Genomic DNA, 6,311 nt, shown 5'->3' with positions numbered 1-6,311 from the left:
TTACGTAATGAGATGTCATTAAATAGGCACTGAGAGAGAGGGGGGGGCGGTGCATAGGCCAAGGCAGTTTGATTATTATGGTCAGTGGATAAAGTTCTCTCATGCTCATTAATGAACAACGTGAAAGGCGGGAAATGACAATCAGTGCAGAAAAGCCACGCCTTATTTGGTGAAACCTGTGGATGTGGGATGCAATTTAAATGCAACAATACGTGTACAATAAGCCAGACCTTTAACAGTGAAACAATGATTATGTCAATTCAGTAGTAATCTTTTTGACGAACCGTTTGAAATATTTGAGAAGTATAAGGTGAACACATAAGAAGCCCAATAAATAATCTTTTAACAAAATGTCTAAATATTTTGAAAAGTCAAAAATTTAAATTGTATCGGAATTTAGGACTCTACTTAATTGGATTAAGCCGTTCCACATAAAAAGGTAAGTGTATAGGAATAAAACTGAAAAATGGCGGGAAAAACAACTGCATAATATGCAAGGAAATTTAATACATGTCAAGTACGAGAGAAAAAAAAAATTTATAATGATAATGGTTTCTCCATGTGCCTGAGAGAACGATACTGGAATTAATATACATTCTATACATTATTGTATATGCATAATCAACTATAACTGACATGATGTAGGTGAACCATGATCTCTCCCTCCCGCTCTCTCTCCCTTTCTTCCCTCTCTTTTTGGATCGACGAAGAGGATGTTCGTGACCAATTTCAGTCTGTATGTGAAATATAAAATGGGATGTTGTTTTTTGTACAAACCATACAAAATTATAGCGTCGAATCATTAAGAAATGTATTATAGATTAGGCGCATAAAGAAAAGTCGATTTGTATAGTAATGCAAATATTTTTGAACAGATCGCTGCTGTTTTACGAAATAATCAGAGAGAGAGGGGGGGGGGGTGAATTAGCATATATAGGCCAAATTCAGTTTGGTTTGGAATGTACTCTCATGCTCGCTGAACCAATAATATCAAAGAACAGCGTGGAAGGCGGGAAATGACCATCGGTGCATAAAAAGCCACTCCTTATGTGGATGCGGCCATGCGAATTCAATAATACAATGTGTGTACAAGAAGCTTAACACTTTACGGGGTAACAATAAGTCGATTCAGTAGTAAACTTGTCTGACGAACCATTTAAAATACTTGAGAAGTCCGACAAATAATGGATTCGTAATCCAATTGGGGCAATTCTTAATTGGATAAAGCTATCATGATGTGACACACAAAATGGTGGGCTTGCAGCAATTATGAAAAAGTGGCGGGAAAAAAAGAAATGTATCTAAAATAGGAGATTGGAGTAATTCCTTCATCAGGTTTCAAATACAAAAAGGTTTTTAATTCAAAGATTGAACTACGGAAAAAAACCAATTGGTTAAACAAGAGAATTGTGTATGATAATAGTTTTTAAAAACTTTAGTCATATACAATGCAAGAAATATTATAAAGATAGTTTCCTCTTTTTCTTTATAGGTAAAAAGCGATATTTTCAGAAAACATGTTTCAGCAAAATGAAGATCAACACCTATTGCAACCGATGTTAAAGCAATCTTTATCTTAATATTCATAATTATGATCGGCAATCGCCGTTGCAAAGATTGGGAGGTGTTATTATTTAGTACATTCTGATAGAGAGAAAAAAATCAAAATCATTCAGTGTGCTGAATTATCTTTGCTGTAATTTTACATTCGTTTCTAGAGTTTGTTTTGATTTTCCTTGATCAACATGGTTTGTTTTCCTTTTTGACTGGATCAGAGTATCACAGAATTTAAAACATAGCATTATCAACAGAGATATCCATTTATTCCATGCATAAATATCAGGGTTTCAAACGAACTTGATTCAGTATAAGGTTCCGTTCGTAAATGAATATGGGGAAGTCATAATGGCTGTAAGCGAATTTTTAATTCAACATTATATAGCAGACAGCATCAATAAGAATTATGAGAAAAACAGATAACTTCACTTTTATCATGTATATAAACCACCTCATTTATTCTTGGTTAGCCTGATTTACCCCGATATCAACATTAAAGTATACATGTAGGCTCGTGAGCAAAATGTCCGATGATTGGTTGGACAAAAGTTGGCATGAATCAAAAATAATTTTTACTAGTGGAGACTTGGCGTCGAAGCTCGCATGGAATTTACATTTTCACATAACGTTAACGACATTCGGATAAAATTTTACAGGAGGCAAAAGTGAAAGTATGGTTAAATTGAGCTTTTACGAGAGCCTAGTGATTCAATATTATTTCATTATAAGTATAATTCAAAATAAGAGTAGACATCACCTCAAAATGATGATAGAGTAGCTGTATTTTCAAAGGATCACATGTTGATGTCCCTTTATCCTTCCTCTGTACGAATCTGATGTTTTGTAGATTAAAAATAGTTGACAGGTTTTCTCCATTCCATCTTGTAGGTAATCTCAAAATACGTATTTCTCGTTAACAATGACATTTTTTTTAAATTTTTTATTTCCTCTTGAAGATTGATAATATCACATGTAATAATCATGATGTAACGAACGATCAGCATTACTCTTCGTAGGGTTTCCATGTTGCTGTGCCTTTCTCTTTCCACTGAAGGACGATTTTGACTCCTAGTAATTTGATTCTAGTTGACAGGTTTTTCTCTTTACGTAGCTTGTATGCAACCTCGGCGAGGTAACCGCGGCGAGCCTTCAATGTGGGTGGTAGGTCCGTTCTCACCGTAATGCGAGGGGGGCGTGGCAGCATAGCTGAGGCTGATCCTAGCGGCTGCGGGGCGGGCTGTGAAGTTGGTCGCTTCAGGTTCTCGAAGGTGGAGAGGATCAGGTCCCGGTCGGGCATCCGTCCAAACTTTGCGATGATCGGGGCGGGGGCTGGTCGGCTTGATGGGAGGGTGCCTGGAGTTCCAATCGGGCTGCGACGGGGTAGTCTGTGGGCGTTTACGAGTTGAATCTCCTTGGCTTTCTCCTCGTCGATGCCAAGAAAAGTAAATACCTTCTGTAGAGTGTTGTAGATATTTTCCTGGTCTACTTCTTCAACACCATAAAACAATAAATTCGATTTTCGGTTGTAGATCTCGGCCAGCAACAGCTTTTCCTTCAAACTCGAAATTTCTTCTAGTAAAGGGGCAATCTTGGTAGGAATAGCATTCTCGACCTCGATGATTTTAGCGGAGTTCAATTCCACGGTAGCTTCTACATCGTTCAAACGACGATTCATAGATTGAATTTCTCTAGTAATGCTGTCAAGCTTTTCTAAAGTCTTGTTCGAGAAATTTGAAATATCCCGTTGAAGATCGGCATTCGATGGCATGGCAGTCGTAGGGGAGGTATCTTTTTCCAATGGCCCACTGGCCGTGTGCTTGGCCGAGGCCTGCCGGGTGTTAGGGCGTTGAGTATGTTGTAGCATAACTATAGTTGGTGCTGAAATCAATTAGTGTGTATTAGGCAATGGGTGGTCAGAGCTCCGCTCCAATGCGTCCTTCCACTACGAAAACATAGTACCATATCAATGATTCCATTCATTTTAAAGCTTCCTCCTGCTTCTTATCCATCTCACAATCCTTACAGGTTCCCTCTATCATACAGAGTTTAACAATCATCAAACATTACATCATGGCGGCAAGATTTCCTAAAGGAAACCAAGTTCAGCTCCGACCTCGAAAAGGTCATGACATGACATGGTCATGTGACAAGCATGGTGAGCCAATCGCATTTTACTGTAAGAAACACAGATTATCCGTATGTGATCGATGCGCTATCAAAGAACATTGCCAAAAACCATGTGAGCTAGACGATATCGAGGATGTCATCTTTGAGAGGAGAAAAAAACTGGATGAAAAACGACCAAAAATACAGGAACTTCAGAAACAAATGATAGCCCTAGATTCAAAAATAAAGACAGCTTTGGCTTTCAGTGATACTAATCTACAGACAATTAACAACAACATTCAAGCATCGTATCACAACAAGATCAAACCTGTTAAGGAAAAGGAGGACAGAATGATTAGGGTGATCAACGAGGAGGCAGATGAGGAAATAAGACTCGTAAATGAGAAGAGAGAAAAACGGATCAAGGACTGCCACACTGAGAGAGAAAAGGAGCGAAAAATCATTAGAGATGAAGAGGAAAAACTTCTATCAGATGCAAAGAAAATCACAGAAATCGTTTCTAAGAAGATCAAAGATCTAACTAATAAGAGTCAGCATATAATAAACACTATTAAAAATATTGAATGTACCATCACACGTATAAACCAACGTGATGAAACACTGGTGAATGAAGCTCCTCAAGTACTTGCATCTATTGATGAAAATTTAAGTTTGAATGTTCATCAAGATGTTAGCGATTGTCTTCACCGAATAGAGAATGCAATCCAGGGAGTGAAGTTTGTAGAGGGGAAGTAGGTGGAGAATACTATAGTAGAATTGATGGGTATATCGGTAAATGGGAAATTTTCAAGTCAATCCACATTCCAAGAGTTGTTAAATACCCGTTGGTGTGTGGTTTAGTCAGTGAGGATGAGATATGTGTGCAAGACGGATATAACAATTACAGGTATGTTACAAATGTCAACACTCAACACACAAAGAAAGTCATTGATGAAAGGGTGCATGTTACATCATGTGCGCCCATAGACAGTAACATAATAGTATGTGGTAAGGACAGAATTGTTCACATGGGTGACAGGTTGGATAGATACATCACTCTCTATGACAAACAATGGAAGGTGATTAGAGACATCAGCATACCATGGAATGGATTCTGTACTGGTGTGTGTGTTGATGTTGACAGGGATGGGATGATCATCGCTGCTCAGTTCAATCAGTCTAATATCTACATCATCAATCCTGCTAATGATAAGATAGTAAACACTATTACGATGCAGGGTGAGAAGATGCGGGGTATGATACAAGCCTTGTCATCAGGTGATATCGTTGTGAAGACAGGTTATTATGAATACACTGTCATCTCACGATCAGGAGAAGAGAAGGCTGTCATACACTGTGATGAGTGGCGCCACTCATCACATGATGAGTGGCGCCACTCTTTACATGATAAGTGGCGCCACTCATCACAGTGTCGCGTTGACAAACTGACAGACACACTCTACATCGTGTACTGGGATGGAGGGTGTAATACATATGCAGTTGATCAGGTGTCACATGATGGTATCATCCAGGCAAGGAGGATCATGGAATACGTGCAAAGAGATCGCACTGACAGGCTTAGCCCTTGTCTTGTTACTCCTTCTGGTAACCTTGTAGTATGTGATGGAGACCGCCTTTTTCTTTACAAGAAGACAATCCTCTTGTAAATCATCAAGAATCTCAACGTAGTCTGCAGGCACAGACCCTGATTGAAACTTTGATCAACAAGTGTGTTTCCACACAAAGACTAGCACATACAAAATTTCACTTCAGAGCGAGAGGGCCTTCAGTTCACAAGGCATGAGTAGGCTGCACATTCAGACCCTTAACTCGAGTGAAAGGTTTGCACAGCAGACTAATCTCAATGAGTGATAATGTTGTTTTTTTAAGAACATTTCAGAGCAATGTTTAGCTCCATTTCCATTTGTGTCCAACTTCAATCTGCCACCCCTTATACCCATTGGGGCAGTTCATATTTTTTTGTAGTAACAATCAATAGTTAAAAGCTACTGAAATAACTTTGATTGGTTCATTAACCCGTACACTAGCTGGTGACAGAACTTTTACGGTGTCGGCTTCAAAATCCTGGAATGACCTGCCACTAATAATTAGACAGTCTCCAACATTAGCAATTTTCAAAAAGTCATTAAAAACTCATCTCTTTCGTGCTTTGTAGTTTTTAAACTATTGCATTTAATTAATTCATTGTAAGCGCCTTGGGCCTAATGGGAAAAGCACAGTACAAATAATAAATAATAATAATCATACATGTAGTAACCTTTGGATAGAAATTGTTATTATAACAAGTCTTTATGTCACAGAACCATGGAGACATTCATGTTTGATGCAATGGTCATGCCTATGTGTTATCAAATTCAATGTAATGTTGTATTTCAAAGTTTATTATTCGTAAGTTACAATTCGATGTTCTCATGAGTTCATATTATGCTGTAATTAGACACAGTCATTCTTTACTCAAGAATGACATCATTTAAATTTGAATCTTCTTTCTTTCAAGTCCCCTCTCCATGTTTTAACCCTAAAAAGACTGGGGGGGGGGGCTGATTCAGCCCCCTTCAACATTTTTGGTGATAAATCCGCCGCTTTGAATTTTTTTTGACCGTATGCCACTCGCTGACTTTTTACTT

General features: G+C 38.3%; 1 pseudogene; it reads left to right on the top strand.

Annotated features, from left to right (window-relative positions):
• Positions 1 to 3,587: 3,587 nt before the first annotated feature.
• On the top strand, positions 3,588 to 5,419 carry LOC121416512 (annotated as a pseudogene).
• The last annotated feature ends 892 nt before the right edge of the window (positions 5,420 to 6,311 follow it).

Source organism: Lytechinus variegatus, chromosome 6 (genome assembly GCF_018143015.1).
Source record: "Lytechinus variegatus isolate NC3 chromosome 6, Lvar_3.0, whole genome shotgun sequence".
NCBI classification, from domain to species: Eukaryota; Metazoa; Echinodermata; class Echinoidea; order Temnopleuroida; family Toxopneustidae; genus Lytechinus; species Lytechinus variegatus.
This window is presented reverse-complemented; position numbering and strand designations above follow the sequence as displayed.